Source organism: Meleagris gallopavo, chromosome 17 (assembly GCF_905368555.1).
Source record: "Meleagris gallopavo chromosome 17, MGAL_WU_HG_1.1, whole genome shotgun sequence".
NCBI classification, from domain to species: Eukaryota; Metazoa; Chordata; class Aves; order Galliformes; family Phasianidae; genus Meleagris; species Meleagris gallopavo.
The window spans coordinates 7,263,314-7,289,293 of record NC_139420.1 but is presented as its reverse complement, the minus strand read 5'-3'; the positions used below and the strand labels follow the sequence as shown (position 1 = coordinate 7,289,293).

The 25,980-nt window shown below is 47.5% G+C and overlaps 2 long non-coding RNA genes across 2 annotated transcripts in view; both read left to right on the top strand.

The window, feature by feature from the left end:
* Positions 1–7,228, top strand: part of LOC146543178 (uncharacterized) — a 66,691-nt gene extending 59,463 nt beyond the window's left edge. The window contains exons 2-3 of the long non-coding RNA XR_014887007.1: positions 3,599–3,685; positions 5,907–7,228. This is a non-coding gene — a long non-coding RNA (uncharacterized LOC146543178). The remainder of the gene's footprint in view (positions 1–3,598; positions 3,686–5,906) is intronic.
* The window catches only part of LOC109370355 (uncharacterized), a 122,837-nt gene that overhangs the window by 88,474 nt on the left and 8,383 nt on the right, over positions 1–25,980 (top strand). The gene's annotated exons all lie outside the window — the stretch shown is intronic.

Genomic DNA, 25,980 nt, shown 5'->3' with positions numbered 1-25,980 from the left:
AAGGAAGTAGCACAACGAATAGCTGCATTGTTTCTTTCTGGGAGTCGCAGAAGCTATAGAAAAACAAACAAGTCTAACTAAGTGCTTTGGCAATTATACAGACAAACAAATCACTTTCCCAAATTGCTTCTTTGGGGAATTACGGCTCCTGGAAATGAAACACAAACAGATTATTAAAAAAGAGCTTCCCGTTGGGAGAGAAACAGTATTTACAAGAGAAGATGTGCCTAGCTGGACCTCTAATTGCTGTTCATTATCTCATATTGATTTAATTAGTTGCTGCACTCAGGTCTAAATTGCCTGCTGTCCTCAGCAGGGATTTAGGTGCCAGGCGCTGCCCTCCAGTGTGGGGTGTCTGGGGTGCAGGGTGTCCCTGGTGAGGTGGGATGGGGTGGCAGGCAGGCTGTCCTCAGGGGCTCCTCCTGTGAAACTTGCAGGGGCTGCGAGGTGCTAATTAACTGAAGTAATTAGAGAGAGTGTCTTTATCACTCCGAATTACAGCGGCTGTGTGAAGCAGAGCACCAGTGCTGCTGCTCCGATAGCAAGGACGTGGCCATGTGGGGATGAAGGGTGAGCACAACCCTCCTCTCCCATGGGACATGTGGGAACACAGCACTCAGGAGCATTCTGCATCCCCTGCACAGAGCCAGAGCCCTACGGGCTGCCCCAACAGAGGGGAGCGGCCATTAGTTCTCTTTATATAATTGCAGGTGATTAATGAGGGAGCAGGCAATTGTCCTTAGAAACCCAGTAATTGCTTCTTTAAGGAAATTGCGTCCAGGCAGGAAGATGACACATTACACTCTGGCTGAAAGCTGAATTCTGGAAACTGATGCTCCTGATGCAAAATTCATATTCCTTGAATGGACGTGGCAGCTCCAGGTATGGCGTGAATTACAGGAGTCTCAGTCTGAGCTATTTCCCACCTGGGCTGGAGCTGGAGCTGAGCCCACCAGGTGCTGAGGATGCAGCGGTGGTGTGGGCAGGGAGCTGTGGGACGGGTCACTGTTCTTCACACTGAAATCCACCACACACCAACCCCAGCCTTGCGACTGGGAGCAGAACTAGGTGTGAGGAAGCTGGAGGTGCAGCAGCTGTTAAAAATGATCTTGTGTGCATCAAATCAGTATTCCATGGGCTGCTCTAGATTCAATACATCAAAGGTTGAAGGATCATACAACCCTATTAGCTGCAAACTTTAATTTCCCTTCGGGGCTGGTGTGTTACAATGGAACTACAGCAGCAATTACAACTTTTCCTTCACTGACAACTTGTTTAGATCAATAATGTCCTCAGCATCTTGAATCAAGGTGGGCTCTATCAGCCCCACAGCAGCACCCAATCCCTGTGACACAGGGACAGAGGATGTGGGTTTCGTGCTGTGATAGATGCAGTCAGCCACAGTGATTTGTTGAACTTGGCCATCCTCACCACTTGGAAATCCCCTAGGGGAGAATGGGGAATTCAAAACCCTTTCTCCTTTGGACACAGCTGGGAGGGCTCTGCCACCTCGGTGTGGGGACACAGGGGATGTAAGCCCAAGGCTGGCAGCATAGCAGTGTATGCAGAGCACTGAGCTGCTGCTTCCCTTGGTGGCACGGAGCCAGGGAGCAGCGAGGAGCAGCAATAAATCCACCCGCCGAACAAGGGCTGGCTTGGGAATTGAAAAGGAGAAAAATCAAACAGGAGCGAGTGTGGTCTCCATCCTCGAGACAGATGGCCTGGTGGAGTCATTAAAAAAAAAAAAAAAAAAAAAAGTGGTACAGAACTTGTGGGCGGAACGGGACGCAGTAATTATGATCCTTCGGTGAGTAAGAGCAGAGTGGCTCCCAGCTATCACCTGCTAATCCCTAAGAAGGCTGGACACCTGTCTCTAACGAGGCGAGGGCTGTGATTTAAGGCAGGAGCTTTGGATTTTTTTTTTAATGCAGCAGATGGAGCATTCCTGTTGGAAATGTTGGAACTTTGTGCTGGCGTGCTCCCAGCACCCGCGTGCCAGCAGGGGCAAGGGAGAGGTGATGGTGGCTTGATGCTCTGCAAGCTCCAGGTGATGGCTGAAAAACTGCAGGCTTGTACATAAAGTTTATAAAACAGCAGAGTGCAACATTTTGCAGAACATTAGGGGCCAGTGAAACGGCCTTGAAAGAATGAGTATGTGATGTATTGGCTCTGAGTCTATCTCCGTGGTACAGGCTGTTCCTTCCAGTAGATGTGCTAGAATGAAGGCTAGGGAAACCTCATCAGAACACAGTCAGAAGTCAAATATCTCATGTGTAAACATGTTGCAGACCTCGCCTCTCTAAAGCCCAACAGCCTTGTTTGGGAAGAAATGGAAGGCAATCTATAAAAAGAGCTGAGCTGGATGTTGCAGCCTCTGATTTTGCAGGATGTGCATGCACACATGTATGTGCACACGTACGGATAAGCACAATAAGCAATAACATCAGCTCTCTTTTTCAGAGAGAAATTGGTCTGCAGGTCCGCGGGTCATGCAACAGCGAGCTGCAAGCAGTGCATGCGTGCTGAGTGAAATGTGTTGCACAATGTGCCAGAACTTCCCTCTCCTTCCATTGCTGCTGCTAACACTTCAGCTCACTCCTATTTAACACATCTTTCAGCTGGCCCTGGAGGTGTTAACTTTCAAAATCAGTGTCATTGTGCAAGGAACTGGGAAGTGTCCGACATTGCAAGCCCGGGGCACTCGCTCTGTATGTGTGTGTGTGTGTGTGAGAGCATGCTGATTATGTAGCTGCTCATCTCAAGCAGGGTTTACATGGTCAGGTAGCAGAAAAATGAACAGCAATTAAATGAGTAGTGATATTACAGCTATAAGGCCAGAGCCCAGGATACCCTGCTGGTGGATGAGCTGTGCTATGGGGCTGGCTGCACTCTGCAGTGTGCACCAGCAAGGCAGTGAGCAGCACCCGGGGTCAGGGATCTTACAGAGTCATAGAGTGGCTTCATTGTGAAGGGACCTCTAAAAGCCATCTAGTCCCACTCACATGCAGTGCACAGGGACACCCACAGCTCCAGCAGTGCTCACATCCCCGTCCCCTGACACTGCGTGTCTGCAGGGATGGGGCAGCACCACCTCTCTGCCCACCCTCTTTGACACCCATTCAGGTTGGAACATCCCAAACCCAGCTCTGCCTGGTTCTGCTCCAGCAGAGCACGGAACTGCTTTGCAAAGAAGCTGTTGGCAAATCATTTCTGGGGCTCTGATTCAGTGAAGTACTTAAGCACATGATTAATTTGGTAGTCAATAGGAGCACTCACAGGTTGAAACTTGAGGGATACGCGAGGCCTAGCAGAACCAAAGCATGGCAGTGATTTACTAACATTTCTTCGTGGCCTTGTTGATGCAGAATCTGGAAGACCAGGTGTGTTTTTCATAGGAGCAGAATTTAAAAGGTTCTCTGTATCGACGTACTGCTTTCTGGCAAGGTTCCTGCTTGTAATTGTACTCTATGAGTTTTCTATGCATGTAATGGCTGCATGAGGCATGGGGATGGAGGGAGGATGGCATTGGAGGCTCTGGGCATCCACTGGGAAATTTCAGAGCGAGTGGTTTCAGAGTGGTTTCTTCCTTCTCTTCAAGCGTCCAGTGCTGGATGCAAAGTATTGGTCAGAGTGTGGCTGGTGCTCTCCTGGCAGCAGGATCCAGAATTGGAAAGGGGGAAGCCAAGTAAGTGTCAAAGTGTAACGTGTGGGGAATGCAAGTTTTTCCAATGCAGACTTTAAGCTTTTGGGCTGCTATGAATCACACTGCTCATGGCTGTGCTGGGGAACATGCGAAGGAGCCTGAACCAAAGTGCATGACTCCCTTTGGGAACATACTTTGAATGGGACAAACGTGGCTCCAATGTATAGTGAAGGGTTTGGCCAGGATGCCATGAGGTTCCCTTGAGTGAGGAGTGGCAAAAGAAGACAAATGTGGGATGCTCAGAGATGCAGAGAAAGCACTGCTGCGTGCCTGGCCCCCGGCCAGTACTGTGCCTGACTCCAAGGCCAGCGTCCAGCGTCAGTGTGTTCCCAGACAGCCTGGCACACGAGGCAGGGACATTGCTGGGGCACTGAGAGTGCTCATCAGCCTGATCTGTCAGACTGCACTTGGGCTGAAAAGTACACTCTGCCTTGAAACGCGTTGGTAGTGTTGACCTACCGTATTTGCATCCAATTACAATTACCACATCAACAGGGCTTGTATGCATCACACTGCTCATCCTTCTTATCGCGTACTCCTGCTTAATTGCTAGGCAGTGGTCTGCATGAGAACCAGAAGCTAATTTAGCTGTGCATGCATTAGACAGTGCTACAGCAATGCAATACAGGTTGCATGCAGGGCAGAGGAGTGCTCTGTGTTTACTGGGACAGCTATGTGTGGGCATACAGCCACCAGGCAGGTGCATTCCACCAACAGTGAAATGTCGAAGTTATCAACTCTGTAAAAGTTAAGGAAATAAACTTTTACTGCAGGGAATGACTCAGCTTTATACCAGCTATAAAAGCCCGCCTGATGTTTGTGAGTGGTCTGCTAATCCTGCCTCTGCCTGGACCCGTAAATCCAATAAAGGGCTGTTGGCTCCAACTGGGTCACTGCTGCTTAATTACTGAAGTCCTCAGGTGCCAGTTCTCATGAATAAACAATTGGTTCATGGATGAAACAAATCAACGTATTAAACAACCTTTATAGCTTAAAAAGTTCCAACTGTTATGCAAATAGACCTGTTAAATGAAGAATATTCCTAGGTAAAATAATTATGCAGAACAGTTTCCCCTCTGCATAAGGTGCCAAAAATTATCTCAGTGATGCCAATTATCTGCTTGTTAGCACTGACATTATCATAGTCATTACACAGAGCCGGTGCAGTTTATGTAAGATCTACACTGTGTTCCATTGTCATTTTTTTTTCTCTATTTACAACTCGGTATTATAAATGTCATTTTTCAAATGTTAAGGTATTTGGTATTTAATCTGTCATTAAGGCTGTGGGTATGTCTGTCCCTAATAGGAAGAATAGTTCTAACACCCTGCTGTGCTAATAGGAAACAAGGGAAAGAAAAAAGTGGGGTTCCCTGGGGGCAGCTGCTGGGCCCAGGGCAGGAAATTTGGAGTGATTTTGGCAGCTGCCCTTGCTCTATGGCAGCCTCCAGATGTGTTTCTGTGCATGCACCAACAAAGCCTCCAATAACCAAGTTGTTAGTCTTGAATAACTCTCTTTGGGCCACTCTACGCTGTCATTTTCTTGTCAGGATCCTTCTTCCCCATAATTCCTCCCTGCTGAGAGCCACCTTTGTTTAATGTCTCTATAATTATTGGGACATCGCACTCAGAAATCTTCAGAACATGTCAGCATCTTGTCCGAGGCATCCCATCCTCTGAAGTGTGTTCCCAAGATGTAGAGAGAAATAAATGAATTGGTTTATTTGGTTGTGTAAGGGCTTCTGAAACGTGCTGAAAAACATTGCTTCGTTATTGTGGAATTACTGATAACCGCTTCAGCAACAGGTTATGAAGAGTCCTCTAATTATGTATTATAGCCACAGTATTTCTATGAATCATTAATTAATTTTCAGCATGAAAAATTGATGTCTGGAGAAAACAAGTGGAAAAGGAGAAACGGAACACATTCATAAACAGGGAAAGGAGAGAGAGTCCAGGGAATGAGAGGACGTGCAGGAGGTGGAGAGCTGGGAGGGAGAGGAGAGAGGAAAGGGAGGAAGAGGAGGAAGACGTGCACTCTGCAGGGACCCTGCCAGGAGCGTTGAGGCTGGAGGCAGGACCTGTCAGCGGGCAGTGCCACCATGGGGACACCAAAAGAGCAGGACTAGGAATTCCCACAGCACGACTGCTTAACCCTGCGGTCATTCAAATACCTGTTGTTGTTGTTGTTGTTATTTTAAAGGTAAAATCACCGCAATTACTTGAACACAAGACGTTAAGCAGATAACTATCAAAGTGAGATAAGCTGTAACTTGGAGGCAACTCCTCTCTCGGAAGACATTTGCGTGCCACCAGAAGGAGGGCATGGGGTTCCGTCGCTGTCCCCTCCCCGTGGTGCTGGAGGAACGGCACACGCCTGCAGAGATGTCCCGTTCTGGAGCAGGAAGGGCTCAGAAACACGAAAATCCGTGAAGTTTGAAAGCCTTGAGATTATTCTGCCATTAAAGCTTTGATACAAAGGAAAATCTGATGGAAATGTCAAAATATTTGATATTTTACAGCAAAAAGAAAACAGCTCTACTAATGGAAACTCTGTTTCCTTGTACCTCAACGCCACATGTTTGATCATTGAAGGGCAAGAAAATAAATGTTGCCTTGTAGCTGCGGATATCAAATTCCAGTGTAAAACCCAAGGAAATACAAGCGGGTTGTGGAGAGCTGGATGTGGGTTTAACTCTGTGCTGGCCACGCAGCGGAGGCAATCCCAAGGATCCCAACACTGCCAGCACCCTGGGAGCAGATGGGCAGGCAGACAGATAGACAGGCAGACAGGCAGGCAGACAGATGGACACAGGATGGATACCAGCACACAGCCCCTCTCCTCCTCCTGCACACTGAGCAGGCAGCTCGCGCCCAGCCGCGGTCTGTGAGCCTTTTTATGAAACAGTATTTTATTAAATAAACAAACTGGAGCAATTCCAACAGATTTACGAACACTTCCTCTCCTCTCACTTGTTCGACCCATTGCAGATTTATGGTTCTGCGTTAACCTCATGAGCACTCATAAAGTTTACTAAGATAATGCTGGCAGGAGGGAGAAGGGATTTTTATGGGTAAGTAATAATTACAAAATGCAGAAGTACTCAGGGAATCTGTTTATTAGTTGTGTGTGCTTGGTCAACAGTTACACCGTGTGCCTTGCTGCTGCTTTATGGAGTACTTGCCCACATGCCTGCTTCTTTGATCGGTGATTATCCCTTCTCTTCCTTTTTTTTTTTTTTTTTAACCTGTAGGAGAGTTCAGTACATGCCCCAGCACAATGCAGGGTGTTTTCAACACCCAACAATGCAATGCATCATCTCCTTGAGATGCTGCCCAGGATGCACAGCACAGAGGTTCAGGTGCATTTCTGGCTAGTGACCACACATGGGTTCCTGTGGCATCCCCATGTCCCCCCAGCTCCCTGTGCTGCCCCAGCTCTGAATGTGCAGGGGGGTGGCAGCACTCCCACAGCTCCTCCCTGACCACCTCCCTGATCCCCCTTTGCTATGACTTCCTGTGATTTGAAACTCAAACAAGGCGGCATGAATAATGTAATGTGCGCCTTCCTCTCTTCTTGCCTTCAAATCCTCAGAGGCTGAGTGAAGCTTCTTGTCTGCCTCATTAGCGGCTGTTCAGCCATTTGATTTCTGTAACAATGAGCGTGCTCACCAGAATTTTCATACCTATTTGCGTCATGAAGTCAACACTGGATTTTTTGAATTCACATAAAAAATTAATGGCATAATCTGCATATGTCTGTATTTCAGCGCAGGCTCTTCTCCCCTCCCCTCTCTTTGGGAGGAGGGAGAACTGTGTTGCCCCACCAGGATAGGGGTGTGGGGCTGAAGTGTGGGGCTGGAGCTGGCAGCCACACGACCCAGGATGGGGCTGGGTGGGACAGGAACAAGACACTCATGGGCAGGGACTCGGGAGCTGTGATGCATGCAGGGCAGGTGGCTTTGGCCATGGTTGTACTGGGTTTGGCTGTTGTTTTGCAGTGTCTGCAAGCAAGGTGCATTCACTCCAGCTACGATTTCTCTCCAGAGGTCTCCTTTCAGCTTCTGTCTCTAAGGGCAGTGAGACGTCCCTGACCCCTAGGGGCACTGGGAATTAGTGGTGACAAATAATTAATTGCTTTGCCTTGCAACACTGAGGTGCTGCTGCTGTCACTGGAACCAGTGCTGGAGCTGTACTGGTGCTGGCAGCACATGGTGGGGCAAATGGCAAACAGTGGAGTAAAGAGAAAGTCAGAACAATAAAGCGTTGGTGGTGACTAATAACGGGATTCTGTCAGAATAAAATCTTTTCTCTATTGAAACCATATTGTTAAAAAAAAATAATAATCAAAATTCTTCTGGCACACAGCATTAAATTTCAAAACTCTCGGCACAAATTTGCAATTTCAGCTCCGGAATGTTGGAACACTTTGCATTGGTAACAGTGACTCATCCTACTTAGGAACATCACAATACTGAGAAACACAGACAATAGTGTAAAAGAGAAGCGATAATGCTGATAAAATGGATGCAATGTTTTGATAATAGGAAAATAAAAAAGCAAAGTCTGGGTGAATCGCTGAAACATCTCAGTTTAATTTTAAAGAAAGAGAGATGCATTTTAAGTCTGGAGAAATCGCATTATCTGTACCGTTATATTTCTACTGAAAAATGATTTTGACGTTACATCAGAGCATGAGTTTGTCATCTCGGGTCACTGGGGATCATTCTTGTTTTCTGTATAGTTTATAAACTCATATTTTCCATTTATGACATATAAAGCTTTGGATATCACCAGAGAAAATACTGTTGTAAAGCCCTAATAAATTACTACAGGCGTAAGCAAAGTCTGGTAATTTATGGAGGTTTTGGACTTTAATAATGTTTTGTCTTAGATTTGGTCCTAATTATAAATCATTTGTAAAGACAGTTTAAAATATAAGCAAATCTTACATGGCATTCTTATTATCTACTTAATATCTCGGACCAAAAGATTTACTGTATTGCATTCTGGGAATTAAGCAAACTAGGAAACTAAGTAAGAAAGAAACACAGTAAAATTATAGTTTTGTCATAAAACTTTGATTGATCAATGATTATTGTAAAACTATGGTAACTATGCAGATGCCAACATAAATCTGTAACGGAACAGGATTTATTATAGAAAATACTATATTTTCCACAATTTTGACTATAGTGTTAATATGGCTCTGACAGATTTACTGTGGTTTTAGCTTAATTAACTCTATTTGACTGTATATACCCTTATAATGCATGTATCCCAAGGTGCATCTGCTGCATATCTCGCTTTTGCCTTCAACTGTAGTTTAAGAAATATTTAAACCTGGCCATAACTCTCGGACTCAGTTGCTCGGCAAGTCATGGGAGCTTCATTCCGTTTGGCCTCATCAGAGCTGTATGAGTTACATCTGCCAACGCGCAGCGGGGGTTGGCCAGCGTGGGTGAAGGTCTGCAGGGAGCACTGTGCCAAGGCAGCCTGGCCCATCCTCACTGCTCTGGGATTTGGCAATCTGATAACCGCTGCGGCACATCAACCCCTCGCCAGCTGTTCGGAGCAATTTGGGCTGGGATTATTCCACAGAGATTTGCTGGCAAGTGGAAACTGGGCACTGGGCACTAAGTTCCTCAGAGTGCCTTCCTGTCATAGCTTTTATGGGACAGCCCCAAGTGCTGGTGCACATCCCAGCCATGGGCTCCGCTGCCTGTTGTGCCCAACAGTGTTGTGCCGAACAGTCTGCCCTCACATCCACGCCTCTAAATGAGGACACCGGAAAAAATGCAATAATTGTGACAGTAACTCACTAGGCCAAGCCTGACATGTCTCTAATTGCCTGCTAAAATTGTCTCTGTCTCCTAAAGTGCAAATTATCACCCGAAATGACAAGAATAATGAATGAGTAACTCTGATGTAATGCAACAATTAGCCCTTAAAGACACTGTCTAATATGCTAATGCCGAACACCCACTCCTTGTTATTAAGTGGCTGATAATTATTTAATTATCTGTCTGCCAGGATGATTTACTCGGTTTATTTAGCTGCAGATGCGGAGCAGCGGCGCTCGGCGGGGGTCAGGCGGAGCAGCCCATCGCTGACCCCTTGCGCCGTGTCCACCCGTCTGCCTGTCTCCTCTAATCAGCAGTGTCAACTGCGGCAGCGGCAAACAAACAGGCTCTACCTGTGTGCAGGGTCCCTGCTGCTCACAGGTCGGGGAGATGTCAGGCGCGATGCTCGGTGAGAAATTGCTATTTCTGCTGTTGTTTGGTGCTGTCAGAGCCGTCGGCGTGCGGTGATGGGTGAACCCCCGGGTTCGGACCGGCGGAGCGCTGCTCGCTCGCTGCATTGTTTGCCGGCAATTTGGTGCTGATGTTTCTGAAGGTCAGAAAGAGTCTTTGTGCTGAAGGTTTCTGCCATCCCTAAATGGCCCTTCTGCTTCCCGTCAAGGCGAGGGAAGGCAGTGAGATTGCTCGGCATCTCCCTGCCGTGTTCTCATCGCCTAGAAAATAATCCGTGGGGAGAGCAGGCGAGCACTGCAAGGTGCGGCTTTGCTCAGCTCCCTTCAACCAAAGAGAGGAGCCCAAAATACTGACCTGGATGCTGCAGCTCAGAGCTTGGACATGCCGGCGGCACTGCGGTGACAGAGGGTGTGGGCTGTGACATGCCAAGGGGACAAATGGAAGTTGGTATAAGCTGGGGCTGCAGGAGCAGTGCTGTGGCTTTAGCTCCATGCAGGCAGAAGGAGGAAGGCAAAGGAGTTTCCATCCAGTGCTCAGTTCCTTTCTTGTTCAACAAACTCCCCCAAAATATTCCTATTAGGCACAGCCTTCGTATAAAGAATAACTTTTTACAAGGTGTAAATCCTTCCTTGCCCTAAGCAAAGTCCAGGGGGACTGCACTTCTGTGAATTAGCACTGTCTCAGCAGTCAGAGGCTTTTCTAATTAGTGGGGAGCTGGATGCCCTCCCAGATATATGTTCCACTTCTCCGTGTGCCTGTGACTAATACCGGGGGCTTGTCAAAGCGTTGTTTACTGCAGCTGCTCAGTGGCTTGGCTCGTCCTTTCCTTTTGTTCTGCGCAATTAAGGCACAGTGTTTGGACCTAAATGCACCATGGGCACAGCTCTGCCACCAACCCCTCCCATGCTGCCACACCACTTTGCAACCAATCCCTGCACAATGACATCCTAGTGACCATGTCCCAAGATTTAACCCTGGGCCACTCCATCTGTGCAGACCTTGAGGAGCTCCCAGTTCCCATCACTCTGTGCCTTACTCACACCATAGGATCATGGAATCATTAAGGCTGGAAAAGGCCACTAAGATCATCTAGTCCAACCATCCACCCATCCTCACCGTGCCCACTAACCCATCACTAACGCTCTATTGGCTTTGAATCAAGGGCCCTTCAATGTGGCTGTATGGAGAGAACCAGGCATTTTGCTGAATTCAATTCCACATTTCCACTGCCACTGAAAGCCTCTGAACATCTGGAAACCACAGACACGAGGCTCCCTCTGGCACCACTACATTCCCTCTCAGCCACAAGCACACACCCTGCTGCGCTGCAGTGCCTCAGTGCTGGTGGCTGACACATCCCTACAGACTTCCTACAGGTTATATTAAAAAATAAAAAATAAAACAAAACACCAAATGGTGAACACAACATTGTGGAGAAGCCCAGAGCATGGGCTATGCTTGGCTTCCCCTGCTCTGCAGCTGTGGCAGAGGTGCACCAGGCAGTGTGCAGTGGCTGCGGGCTCAGCACAGCCCTGCCCAGCACTCCACTCCCGCCCTGCCCATCTGGCAATTAGCATAGCGTTATTTATAATGCTTAATGTACTACCTTGCTGTAATGAAGAAGAATTCTGGTTCTCAGCTTCCGTGGTGAATTTAGTTGACTTCGGAGATTTTTTAATGCAGTAATAACTCCACACTCTCTCTCCCCCTGCAAAGCCAGGGAGCTGTTCATTATCTAGATTCTGTCTAGAAAGGACTTTTTATCATCAGATTCCCAGGATAGGAGCAGAATTTAATCTTGCGGCTGCAGCTGAGCCAAAGATCAAAGCCTCCTCAAGGTCACCCATCATGGGGTGGCAGCTTGGGGACACGGGGACAATTTGCACTGCCCCAAGGCCACCCTGTGCCCAGAGCCACAACGCCTTGGGGACATGCATGGCACTTCCAGTGTGCAGCTTGAGGATTCTCTCTTCCCCTCTGCCACGTGGGTGCCACAGAACAGTGTTTGAGGGAGGGTGCGGGGACAGCCCAAAAAATGCTGCTTCCCCTCTGCCCTGCAGCATGGACCTGGTGATGGCTATGGCACCACTGCTGCCTACAGCCATGGGTTTTCCTGTAACTCAATGATGAGGAGCAGAAAGGGAGACAGCTCCTCCGGTCTTGCCAAATGCTTGATATTTTTCTACAAGGACTGTGCTTTCTCCCTTCCCAAAGGCTATTTCCCCTGCCCCTTTCCTTGTGAGCTCCTCCAATGTGACGGGTTAAAGGCAACTGTGGGAATCTGCAATTGTGACAGCGCCAACAGAACCAGTGCCCATTTCAGATCTTCTCGGAGCGATAACAATTAAAATCTGGACAGTCTGATTTTTTTTCTTCTACACAAAGAATTAACGATGCATGAGAACCTGAGGGAGAATTGCTGATAATTTGCAATGGCACTTTCAGGTAAGGGCAGGAAGTTTTGTAAAGTGACGGAAGGATTCAAACAGTAAACACTCTGAGCACAGCCTCCGTAACTGCTCTGACAATTTAGTCTACTACATACCATTAACCAACCTAAAATAACTCCTATGGTAATAACCCTTCAGATACAAATGCTTGTGCAGACAAAGGTATTATTAAGTTAAATTACCCTAAAAGTGTCAGATTGACAGAAAGGTTCAGTCAGTGGTTTGGCAACCAAGGGCCTAAGTGACGCATGTAAACAGCTGTGGATGCACCGTTCCCTGGTTTGCAGGAATCAGAAATGGGATTTCAGTGCTCTGCCCCATTGCAGACCATGCCTTGAGGCTGTGGGATTGGAATGGGGCTCAGGGTGGGGATTGGTACTGGGATTGGGGCAGGGCTGCTTGCTTTGCCCCCCTGCCTGTGCCAACCTCGGTATTCAAGTGGGACTGGAGAGCTGCTGCGGCTGCTCTTTGCTATCATGAAGTTAAGGAGCCTTAATTAAAGTGACTGTACTTACCTTCGTTATAACACATGCCCCACCACTCCACTGAGAGATTCAAACTCCAGTGCTGAGCTGAGGTGGAGAGCATATTTTAAGAGAGAAGCCCAAGAATTACTGTTCCCGGAGATGTCCTGTCCTCCCTGGTGCAGAATCTGATTCCTGTTCCACATTTGGAAGCAAGATAAGCCATACTTAATAATTAATACCAAATAATCTCTTACACTCTTATAGTTCCGCTTGTCCTGAAGTGTTCTTTGGCTTGCAGGAGTGAGCAGAGTGGGGACTGGCCATGTCTGGGGGTCAGTAAGGGCACAAGAGGTTACTGCAGAATGCTGGTGGTGCTGGTCCTCAGGGATGGAAGGTTGTGCAGTGCAGAGTGGCAGAATTGGGTGGAAATGGGCTTTTTTTCTTGAGAGATTGATGTTTCCAACTGGATGTTGGGGGATGTATGGTAAACTGTTGCATCTCGACCTGAAGCACTGATTGAGCACCTGGGGAAAGGACCCGGTCAGCCCTGGGAGTACAGGTGGAGGCAATTCATGTGTGTGACCAGAAGAGGTGGAGCCTGGCTGCACCTCTCTTAGACCTCATTTAAGGGCTGACTGCCTCTGAGGAAGGATCTCTGGTGAGAGATCCCTTCTTTGTGGAGTTTCCTTGTGAGCCTGGATCTTCAAAGATGGGTGAGCACTTTCCCTTTTTCTTTGTAACATCTTTCCATTACACTATTCCCTTTAACGTTACATCTCCTGTATCACCACTCTACATGTTGATCTTTCTGATTGTTACAGGGGAAACCTGCTTTGAAAAGCTCAGCCTCAATACACCTTGTTGCTGTGAAAATCAGGAGCTGCTGAAAGGTTTTTTGAGCTTCATGTTCTCTTATGCTCTCTCTTCCTGGGATAAGAGACCACATTGGTGGCTGCCAATGGTGGGGAGTTTACAGAAGTGTAAAACTTTACCACGTCCTTCTTTTTTTTTTTTTTTTTTTTTTTTTTTTTTTTTTTTTTTTGTTTCGATTGGGCATTCTTAGAGTGAAGACCAGATGGGAGGCTGCAGGGAACTGGGGCTGAGCTCTGACTCTATCCCAATACTACCTCCATCCCACCGATGGCCCCATCCTCACACTGACCCTGTTGTACCAATGACTCAGTCCCCCTGTCAATCCCATCCCACCAATGGTTCTGTTCTACCCTACTGCATTCCCTCAGAGCCCAGGAAGTGCTGTGTTCTCTTTCCTTCATGAAAAACCTCACACAGGTGCACGCCACATTGTTTTTTCCCCTTCTCTCTCATTTTTCTCTTCCTTTGCATCCTTTTCTCATCCCGGAGGTACCTTTGAAATCTCCCAACGTCAACTGGAATCAGCTCTGGCTTATGCTGCAGCTAATAAATTAGAAATGCCACATTCTCCCAAACTGCATTATTACCGTTTATAATTTTGATTGTTAATTTGCATACGAAAATTAGTCCTGTGACATGCGTGAATTTTATTTTATTCTTGAACTAATTATAAACAAGAATGCCACATTATTTACATAACTAATTATTGTTCCTTCTGTTCTCCCATTTTTAAATCACAGTCCCATTCTACATTGGTTAACGATGCAAATGAACAATCAGAGAACATTTCTAAAGTTTCCGAATTTGTTCTATTTGCATCAAATACAAATTCCTTTGAATGGGAGATGATATGGTTTTCCATTTTAATGGACGTAAATTAGGCTGATTTTAATTTATAGTTAATTTGAATGAATAATTCCCGTCTACCTGCGTATATTTTTTTCAGAGGCCAGTTGTAGATGTTTATTAACTCATCAATCTGCCTCTTGTGATAAACAAAGAGAAATTTTGCCCCTAAAGTGGTTTTTTGCCTTTCTTTTTCAGCCCGGTCCCCAACTCATGCCTGCTCCCTCCCTAGCTCCCTATTACAGGGGCAAGCTTGGTTTGCAGACAGCAGCACAGGCTCCTTCTTCCCATTTTTTTTTTTTTCCCTGCACTTGCAGGGAGGCTGATCCACATGGAGCTGTGGCACTCCTACCAGGAATGCTCTGCCCTACTCCCCACCAGCCCACCCGCACAGCCAGCGCGTGGAGGGCAAGCTAATTGGCTGTAATGGGATTAGGAACCTAATATGCTCAGATCGGAACGAGAATTTAATAAACTCTAATGTGAAGGTGGTGGAAAAAAAAATGCAGCATGGCTTCAAGTGCCTCCCTGGGCCAGAAGGGAAGGAGGGCGGTGATTAGAGCAGCAGCGCGGGATCGTTATTTGCAAGTACTGCAGCAAGTGTTAATCAAAGTCATGCATAGAGGAGCTGTGTTTGCAGTGGTGCTGGGACACAGAGGGGCTGGAGCGGCAGGGTTGTGCCATGGGACTTCTGTGCAGCAAAGCATTGGGAAAGTACGTGGCATGCACGCGTTGTAAAGCAGTCTCTAAATAAATATGTGCCTTATGAAAAAGATAACTCTAAAAACTGCCTATCTGATAATCATCAAATTGCCTCCCAAGGAGCCGTTATGTTCTATGTGGTAGAAAATATGAATGTTAAAATAGATCCTAAATAGGGCTTTTGTACAGTGTGGTATTACAGCTCACAAAGAGCTGTCACACTCTGGCGGGTGGGTAATGCACATCCAAAAAAAATGCCTCTGTTTGCACAGCCGTGCAGCAGGCTTGGATGGGGAGGCACAGAGCTGCAGGGGGAGCATGGCTGTACCCTCAAGCCATGCAGCAGCACTGCTGGGCTGCACGCTGCCCTGCATCTCTGCATGTGCTTGTGCACAAAATCTGGTGGGCAAAGTTATTATCCAGCTAGTTTAGCCAGAATTGCAGTCCAATTGGTGACCAGAAGCTAGGTTTGGGTTTTGCTAATGCAATTAGAGAACCTAATTGTATTAATTGGAATCACATTATATTGCCAATAATTAAATTCCTTTTGACATAATTGTTTATACTTCCATAGCTTATTAATTAGGCTGATATCGTTAGTCAGTGACACAAAGGATTCAAAGGATCTAACTAGCCAGGAGCAGTTTCTTCTCTTTTACCCCTCCCATTTTCCTCACTCTTTGGATTATTCCTCATCACGATGTTGAATTCTTCCGCACCAGATGGTTTGTAAATAAAGAGGGTACAAACACAAAATGAAGAGGGAGCTCCTATGGAGGCAATCCTGCCCCCTAGGAGGAGCAGGTTGGACTGCAATGGCCAAGAGGGAATAGCCATGGAGCAGTAAGGCTCATAATTTCTATAAAGGGAAGAAGGAAGAGAAGCAAAACGAGAAAGAGAGAAAATTTGGAGAACTAACAGGTGTGGTATCCTTGGAAACCAAACAGAGAGAAATGCTTTAAGAAATCAGTTCCTTAAACAAATGATGGTAATGCTCATGGACAAACCACCTCAGAAAGCAGGAATCTCAGGATTCAAGTGCAGAAAGAAACTGCAGGAAAGTAGAGGAGAGATGACAGTGGAATGTCATAGGAATGGCATCAGCCACAAATGGGACACTGGATATGAAAAACACATAGCCCAGTGCATTACTATCACTAAAACAAGGTTGTGTATCTGACTGGTTTTATGGTTTTGTCAGCCTCTTTGTTGTTGGAGACCCAACAGTGGCTGTTGGCACAGTGAGGCTTTGGGTGGTGCTTTTCAGAACTGATGACACCAAGAGTGGTCGTGTCCACTGGTGCAGATGTTTACAAGCACGGCATGCGAGCTCTAGTTCATTGCTGGTGAAAATGCATAGCTAATGGGGATAACTGTATTGAAAAATGTTTTGCAGCTGAGAATTTGCTCTATTAAATGGTGTTATTGTGCTCTTTGTAACCATTGGCATTTCCATGGAAGTAATTAGGAGGCATTACTTTTGCATCTATGAAAGTTGCTCCAACCCTAGGCAATTCCTCTTCACTCAGTGCAGCCCAGGTAAGCCAAGGGGTTGGATACCCGTGGCTAATTGGGTATAATCCCTCTGATAAGCCCTGCCCAGTTGTGTGCTGCTGTGAATTCATTGCTTGTGCGCTGCTCGCGGAGCTGCTGCTATTGCAATTATAATGGTGTATTTCGTGTGCTCCTTCAGAACCCCTTGCAGCTACTGATAGCTCCCCAGCCATCCCTGGTGATAGGGCACCCAGCACTTCCCCTGCCCTGACACGGGGCAGAGCCAGAGGAGGGGTTATGCCACTCTAAGAAGGCTCGGTAAAGCACAGACCGCTTCCAGTGGCGCCCTTGCCTGCTCAGCTCTGTGCCCCCAAGCACAGCCCTGCTCCTTGGCCTCCGCGTGTGATCAGAAACTGTGATTTCAGGCTGGGAACTCGTATAATGGTGCACAGAGGAATGCCTGAGAGGCGAAATTGCTTCATTTGCATCGCCTCGGAATATTTTTGCATACCATAAAGAGCCACGTTTTTGCTTTGCCCTTTTCCCCATCTCTCTCCTTCCCATTCTTCTTCATGCAGCAATGGAAGCACAAAGCCCCACAGTTTGGATTCATCCCACATTGCCCTGAGTAGAGCTGCCCCAATGAGCGCAGTCTGTGGGGGGCACTGGCACTGCTCCTGTCCATCCCATGGCACTGTGAGCCCCCACCACTGCATGGACACATAGGGAAACACCATTCCCCACCGTTGGGTAGATTGAAGTGAGGGTGGGTGCTAATGCCTTCAGAAGGCACAATTTTTCTATGAGCAGAGCTCCAACAAATGCAGAGCTGACGGGTACTCACTGAGCCCTCCTCCTCTGAACAGAGGCCAGAGGGAAAACAGAGTGAAGGAGGAGGAAAATTTGCAGAAATCTAATTGTGGAGGCGGGGGAGATGCAGTGGGAGAGGAGAGGATTGATAGCTGCCTGGTCCGTTGCACCTTTGAGGAATCATTAACATCTGATTAATTAGTTAAGGTCTGCTTTGAAAATGTAAAGTGCTGTACTTATGCAGAGTATAAATGGGATGATCCCGCGAGCTGCAGCGGTGCTAGAGATAATGAGAGAGAAGAGGAGGAAAGGTGGGAAGGAGGGAGTGCAAGACGATGCATGGCGGTGGGCTGGGGGAATCCAGAGTTGACATGATGGGCTGGGGTTGGCTGCAGAGACCCTGGGCATGGAGCTGGGAACGTGGTGACCCCATGGCTCTCTGGGCAGCCTGTGCCAGTGCCTGACTGCTCTTCTGGAGAAGAAATTCTTTCCAATATCCAACTTGAACCTTCCCTGGTGCAACTTGAGGCCATTCCTTCAATGTGAATGTGGTAAGTGGCGGTGGCAGAGCTATGTCCTTGTGGTTGGCACCACTGTGCCTCCTGTAGGGCTCTGTCTGTCTGTATCTCAATGGGAGAGCGTGACCGGAATGCCTCTTGCCAGCCCCACAGCCAATATCTATCCTATTCAATAGCTAACCCACTTAAATGTATTTTAATAAACTCCGTTTAATAGCCATACATTAATTTTCTGATTAATTCTAATAAATCCTTATTTGAGATGCTTAATTTAGAGTGTGACGGATCGCCCTGTCATGGATGGATTATAGAATTGTTGTCTGGGAGGAGATACTCTGGGAGATACCGGACAAAGGCACAGAGCCTGGGACTCTCTGTGGCTGAGGATGCCATCAGCAGCAGGGATGGGGTGTGGGGCTGAGGGCCCGTTGGGTTTGCTCCTAATTTACTTAAAGGAGGAGGAGATATCGTTTAGAAACCGCTGGCTGCGTTATTGAATTTGTTGCTGGCTCCCCGAGGAGCAAGGAGAGAAGCAGAGGTTACCCGGTGTTTACACTCGGTGACATTTCTATGAATAGCTGTTAAAGAGCAATTTTCCCTCTCACTGCTGGCTGCAGCATGCTGGGGGGGGGGGGGAGGGGGAATCCCTGGCATGAGGGGATATGCTCAGCCCCATTGCCCTGGGCTGGGGCTGGGATATGGGATGGAGGGGCCCAAAGCTCATGGGGATGTCTGTGTTCTGCCACTCCCATATATCTCCCAGGACTGACTTCTGCTGACATACTTGTGCTGTCAATGAACTAAAGACCAGGACAGACTATTTCAAACAAAGTCTGAAAGGTTTTGCTGAATGTCAAAACAGAAGTGCTCTGACACCGAAGTGTTGATGTTTCAATGTTTTCAGGACTTTTGGGGGGGAAAAAAAATGAAAAACACAAAGCTAATCCTTTTCCGGGAGCGTGAGGATGGGAACTCAGAAATTCATGCAAGGGAGACCTGAATCTCTTTGCTTTGTTGCATCTCTCCTCTTCCCTGTGGGGCAGAGCCCCTTCACTCCACATTGCAGTTTGAGGTTTTGCCTCCTCCACGTGCAGCCCCAGCACATCTCTGGTCTGCACAGGACGTGCATCTTGAGCAGGAAATGAACCGTTTTGAGTATGATGATGAAGAAAACCCAATGTGCATCACCTGGCTTTATTTTCCCTTCCTACAATTTCTGGGTTTTGTTTTAGCAAAAGCTCCAGCTTTTCTGTTTGTTGTGGCCACAGTGAATTTGTAATCATGCAGTTATCCTCCTGCTGAATTAATATATTAAAATGTTCAAACAATTGTTCCAGTAATTAAGCAGACAGATATTAGAGAAAATGAAGGCATTTTAGCCCTGGAATGTGCTGACCTTTCCCCTTTCTTAGCTGCTTCTCAGACAATGTAAAAATGATTGGATAATTGGACGGTCTGTATTCTTCTGAAATCACTGAAGCAAAAGAAAGATGGAATCACCCCAAAGTTTGTACTGAAACATGCCGTGCGAGTTTGATAATTAGATGTCTGTTTTTTTTATTCTCCTCTGCCTGCTGTTGAAATTTAGTAAGCATGATCTGCTCCTCAGCCATGCCTCAGTCCTATGTCCCTTCCTGCATGCAGCTGGCCCTGTTCAGGGCAGAGTGGAGCTGAGATGCAACTGCATGGTTCTGGCGTGCTTTTGCATCCTTTTCTCCTGCATCTCTGTGTCCTCGCATCCCTGCATCCTCTCACCCATGCTCAGACAGGAACCGGGGGTCAGTGCTGCCTCTCCCTGCCCCCTCCCTGCAGTCAGTGGGAGTGCTGGGAGTGCAGTCGAGCCCCACAAGCAGCAGAGCTCGTCAGTTATCAACATTCAGCAAACAGAGCAGGTGTTGGGAAGGCTGGGCTGTTCTGAAGGAGCTCACGAGTCAGGAGGGTTAAGTGTCTGCTTTAGTTTCCATTTATCAGCTCTTATTTTCAGGGCCTTACAGTTTGGACAAACTAATATCAGCAGAGTTCATGGGGAGAGTATGCAATGCAGCGTTCAGGATATCATTCATCTCTCCCCCCTGTCAGCCACCAGCTTACAGACAGACATAAATAAAAGCTTTATTGTCTTGCACCACCATAATGCACTGAAGCTGAGAAAAGAAGAAAAAAAAATAATCAGAGAAGATAATTTATTCAGCAAATGTTATCCTTTCGTTAGTTGTTCACAAGGCAGTTCTGACATTTGCCACTGACTGTGCTCCCAAATCACACAGCGTTTCCTCTCCCCACTGCTCTGAGCGTGTAGAGCACTGCATGGGGGTGAGCACAGTGCTGGGGCTGGATTTGGATGCATGTGCTTGGATTTCCAATTGAATATTGTATTTTTGGTAAATATTTGGCATAACTGGCATTTTTTCTGCATGCTTTTATTGGGAGCCAAAAGGGCCTTGCCATGGGGTGGGGGCTGCTGTGCTGTCCCCTGCCCCTATGAGCAGCTCCCATAAAGTCATCCTGCCATGCAATTAATTGATCATCCATCCATCTCTCTGTCAATCTATCTGTCCCTCAGTCCATCTCTTTCTACCTCTCCATTCACATATTTATCCATCTGTTTATCCATCTATCTATGTATTTATCCATCTAGATATACATCCATCTATTATCTATTTGTCCATCTATAAATCTATCTATCCATCCATCTGTCAATCTATGCATCTCTCGTCCATCTCCCTATCTCCCATTTTACCTATCCATCTATCCATCTGTCTATCTATTCACCTATTTATCAATTTATCTATGTACCCATCTATCTATCTACCTATCTATTAATTTATCCACCTACCTACCTATCTATCCATCTATTTATCCATCTATATATACAGCCATCTATTATCAATCTATCTATCCATCCATCTCTCTATCCATCTTTCCATCATCTCTCCATCCATCTCTCTCTGTCTCTCTCTGTCCATCTATTCTTTTCACCATACTCACTTTCATCACCTTTTAGTTCTGTAGTATTTTGGCTCATCCTATAAAGTTTAGAGAGAGAGTTGTGACCTTTTCCAACGTGCTGCAATTAATTTTTACTTCAGACTTGTAATGAACTGCTATTATCCATCACATGCAGACTGCTGCCTTATACCATAAATCACGCCTGGCTGTACCATAGGTTGCACCAGAGGTTGGGCAGCCCACTTCCTACAGAACATGCACACCTGCTTGTTATGCTTTGCTTAATGCATGGAGCAGCTAGCTGTGGCCATGCCCTGCCCGTCCTGTGGGATCCCTAATCCCTCACCCTTGCCTTGTGCTCACAGACAGAGATGTGGAGCCTGCAGTTCAAATGCAATGTGACACGGCGTAATGGAGTAAACGCAGGTACAGCGGGCACTTAAGGTGCTCATAAACTATGTATTGTTTCCTTTTGGATTGCACTGATGTTATTGCAGATGCTGTATGAAGTCTGAAATAGGATCGCAGCAACTTCACTTCTCCCTTCCCCGCTCCCTTTACTGAGGGGAATTACTTGGCTGACATGCTGCAGCCCCATCTTTTAAATGTATTTATTGTTCTATAACATTTCATACACCTCATATGCGTTCAGGAGAGCAATTCAATATAGCTGCCAGAAACAAGAGATGCATCGAGCACGCAGAGCAAGGGAAAGTAGTGGGAGCCCACTGGAGCTACAGAGCTGGGTACAAATGGCCATGGGAGCTGGGCACTGTGCAGGGACACCCCAATTTCAGTCCTGCATGGAGAGCCCACTGTGCATGGCAGAGATGGGGCAGAGACTCGGGGGTAAATACAGCATTAGCTGTAGGAACTGTGCCTCTGCCCAGCACCAAGCCCTGCTCTGCTCAAACTGAAATTCAGCGATAAGCACAGCATAAAGGACTGAAACAGAAATTGCTGGTGTAACGGGAGATTTAATGCTAAAATGTTTCAATAAAATAAACCTTTAAAAGCTCCCATTACCTGAAAATTGCCCTGCAGATCCTTGTTAACTTTATAGTACTGAGGAGCCTCATGTCCAGCAGCCGCAGCTCTGAGACTCCTGAGCACTGTACAGCCTTCTCCCCTTGCCCCAGAGCCCGCAGCCCTTTGTCAGCCTCCTGAGTTCTGCAGTTCCCAGCACATAGGGCAGAAGAGCTGCTCTGGGGCAGAACTCGGGATGCCCTCATTGCTCAGAGCAGAGGGATGTGCCCTAACCCTACCTTGACCCCTAACCCAGCTGCACTCAGACTCCTATGCTTGGTACCAAGCACCCACTGTGCTCTGCTCCGCAGCATAACGCAGACATTGCCTTTAAATACTCCAAAGCACACTGTTTAATTTGAATGAAATACACTAAATAGCATGGTGTCAGGTGTAATTATATGTTACCAGCAGTGTGCCAGAAGTAAGTTGCTAACACATTGGCATGGTTACTGTACACTTGGGTGAATTTCAAATACAGTTTTGTTAGTATTGGATCTAAGGGAAAGAAGCCAAGTCTGACTATTGAGGAAAACAAGTGGAAGTGCTGTAGACTCATTATTCATCTCTGCTCCTGCAGCTCTTGGATCAAATAACACGCTCCCCTTCCATTGTAATGGAGCCTGCTATCTCACCGCTGCTCTTCCCTCTCCTGTTCCCAGTGCCTTGATGTTGAGTGTGTGGGCACGGTGGGAACAATGTGGGCTGCGGAGGGATGTAGCAGTGCCTGGGGCTGGCTCCAGCCTTCTGTATGTGCTCAGTGCTAGGCTCACACCCTCCTTCAGCTGGTTTTCGCCCATCAATCTGAGTACGTGCTTCTTCGGACACTACTGAGCATGGGTGTGACCTGTGCAGGGGAGCAGCTTTCATCTGTTCCCACTGCCTGCAGTGCACAGGGACACCCACAGCTCCAGCAGCGCTCACAGCTCCATCCCCTGACTGTGGCTGTCTGCAGGGATGGGGCATCACCACCCCTCTGGGCACCCTGTGCCACTGCCTCACTTCCTTCAACGTAAAAAAACTTCCTTCTAATGTCCAATCTAAATTTCCCTTCTTTTAGTTTGAAACCATTTCCTCTTTTCCTATCACACAGACCCTGCTAAAGGATCTGTCCCCTTCCTTTTTACAACCTTTTTAGATACTGGAGCTGCTGGGGCTGTGCCCTGCACCACTGCATCTGGCCCAACCTCACAGGTGCTGCTGGGCTGGCGCATGCAGAGCACCGTCTGGCTGCTTACAGCTTCCCCATTAAAATGGAGCTGTGCCTCCATAAGTAAAATATTGATGAAGAAGGCCTGAAGCTAGGAATGAAGTGGCCTGGCTGTATTTCCTTCCCATTTTTAATAGCTCACTGCTTCATGCCAAGAAGACTAAAGTGTGTTATTTGGCTCCGGATGAAAATGATTTCAATTGGGTGGTGAGCTTGTCATTTGCATCTTGAATAAATAGGCTCTAACAAGAAGAGATCTGTTTAATGGAGAGATTTAGGGAATTCAGGCTGAATCCTGCCCGACTTAAGGTCCTCAGACAATAATTGGGATGAGCAGAATAAAGCTGAAAGCCCTTCATGGGACCAGACAGCGTATGAGGTTTTAAGTAGAAATTGAACCGTACAACTCTGTCAGTGCATCTGGAATTGGAAATGGGATGTTTATAGGCCTGGGAATTGGCGCTCCCTCCACAAATTGTATATTGTGTATAATAAGCTGGCCTGGCTTTTAATGAGTGTGGCTGGAAATTAAGAGACATCATTATGCTTTGAGCCGTGAATTGCCGACCCACCCGCTACGGCAGCGGCAGTGCCAGCTGGATGCGTGCTGTCACCTGCATGGGGCTGGGAGCAGAGCTGGGGGTCCTGGCACAAAGGGAGCATGTGGGGTGGGTTAGGGTTATGTTAGGGTGTGCACAGCCCGTGTGAGGATGGGGATCCTCTTTGGGTAGAGTGGTATATGGGTGGGTATAGTGAAGGAGGAGCCCAAATGGAATGGAGGCCTTGGACTGCGGGAACTACAGCTCCTACAAGGCTCTGTGGCATTGTGTACTCTGTCATTTTGGGCTGGAATATTTTAGCTTGGGAGAACTGCACTTTTCAGTTCAAAGTGAAGGCTTTAAAGAGAAAAACTATGTTATTTGCAATGGAAAGAGTAAGAAACCTCTGCCAGAAGCCTCCTGCTCTATCAGTTCCAAGCGATTCCAACGTAAATCAAATTCCTGCACCTGTTGTTGCAGATTTGCAGAGGGGTGTAAGTGGGAAGAGGAAATCTGTGGGACTTTACGTCCTCAGCAGCCTCCGGAGTGGTGGATCTGAGGATGGAGGGGGTGCTGCTGTGCTCCGGGGCTCCATCCCCACGGCACTGCCCCACACACAGCACAACATCGATGTGTACTTGGGGAGTCCTTAATCCACGGGTCGCTGCCGTGATAAACAATAATGTCTCTTTCGTAGCTGTTACGACTTATCAAGTTAATGGGCACTTAGGGAGTCCTTAATTGGTGATTTGTGCATGTGCTGTCACAAAATTTTAAAACACATTTACTGTCATTTCTGGTGTGGAGCAGCAGCTCAATACATCCAGCCATGAGCAAAGCTCCCAGCATCCAGACAGGAGGAGCACAGGGGGGTCCCCAACTAGGCACTTGGCCCCACGTGTGGCACAGCCCAGCCTTGCTCCCCATGGGGCTGAGCAGTGGGGCAGCCCCTCAGGAGCAGAGGTTACGGGGCTGTGATGCAAAGCACTCAGCACACGCTGCTCCCAAAGACCTTTCTTATTCTGCCACGGCAAGCACAGAAAGCTCCTTACCACCAGAACCAAACTATTTCTGCTCTGCACCCACCTGGTACCAAACACACAGAGCTCAGGGACCTGTGCCGGGGCGGTGCTGGCAAGGAAGGGTGAGCATTGGCTCAGGGAGAAGCTGTAATTAACAGCACCTGCCCTCGCTGTCAAGTTCTTCTTCATTAGGAATAAAGCGTGTGTCAATGCATAATTAAAATTATGCATATTTTTAAAACAGTGCTTTCTAAATAGAGCTGCAGTCATCTGCAGCTATTAATCCAATCAATCCGTGGCACTGCGAGTTCATCTCACTCTCCCCTCTCTGTTTTTCCCCACCTCTCCTCCCAACCTTGCTGGTAACAAGCGTGGATTGAGCAAGAGGACTTTAACTGATGAAGTTACCATAGCAATGCAATCCATCACTGCTCTGCCATTCCCAGCCCTGTGTGCACACTGCGTCCCGTTCTGTTCACCCGAACAGCCCCAGCACCGGACACCAGCACTGCACCCTGGGGATGGGAACAGGGATGGGCAGCATTGCAAGGAGGAACACCCAGAACAAAAGAACAGAACCGGGTGCTGCTCAGCACCCGCCGTCAAACAATGACAGCCCTAAATTGATTAAGATCCGCAAGGGATCTTTGCAACCCTGCCCTCCCTTTGTTTCCCCTGGGGAGGGGTCACGTAGGGATGCAGCACAGAGGCGAGTTGGCACCCAGTCTGAGCCTGGGGGGGGGGGGGGTCAGAGTGGGTGGCCTGCTCACAGCTGTCCCAACATCCCCCTGTCCCCATTCCATAGGCTCACAGACCCAGCAGGGCTGTAGGGTAAGCACTCCTCACACATGTTGCTGCATTCACAGTCTGGAACAAGTGCCCAGCTGTATAAGATTAAAATTAACACAGGGCTTCCAGGGGAAGCTGAGCGTTGGTTATTGTTCTGCCAGTGTGAGCTTGTTCGGATGAGCATCATCTGGCAGCTTGGGAGGGAGAGAGCATGATACAGTCTGAAAAATTCATTGAAATGTTGGGTTCCAGCCAGGGAGAAAACATCGCTGAATGGCAACATAAAAGGAAATTGTCCCATAACATTCAAAGAGCACTTCAGTATTTG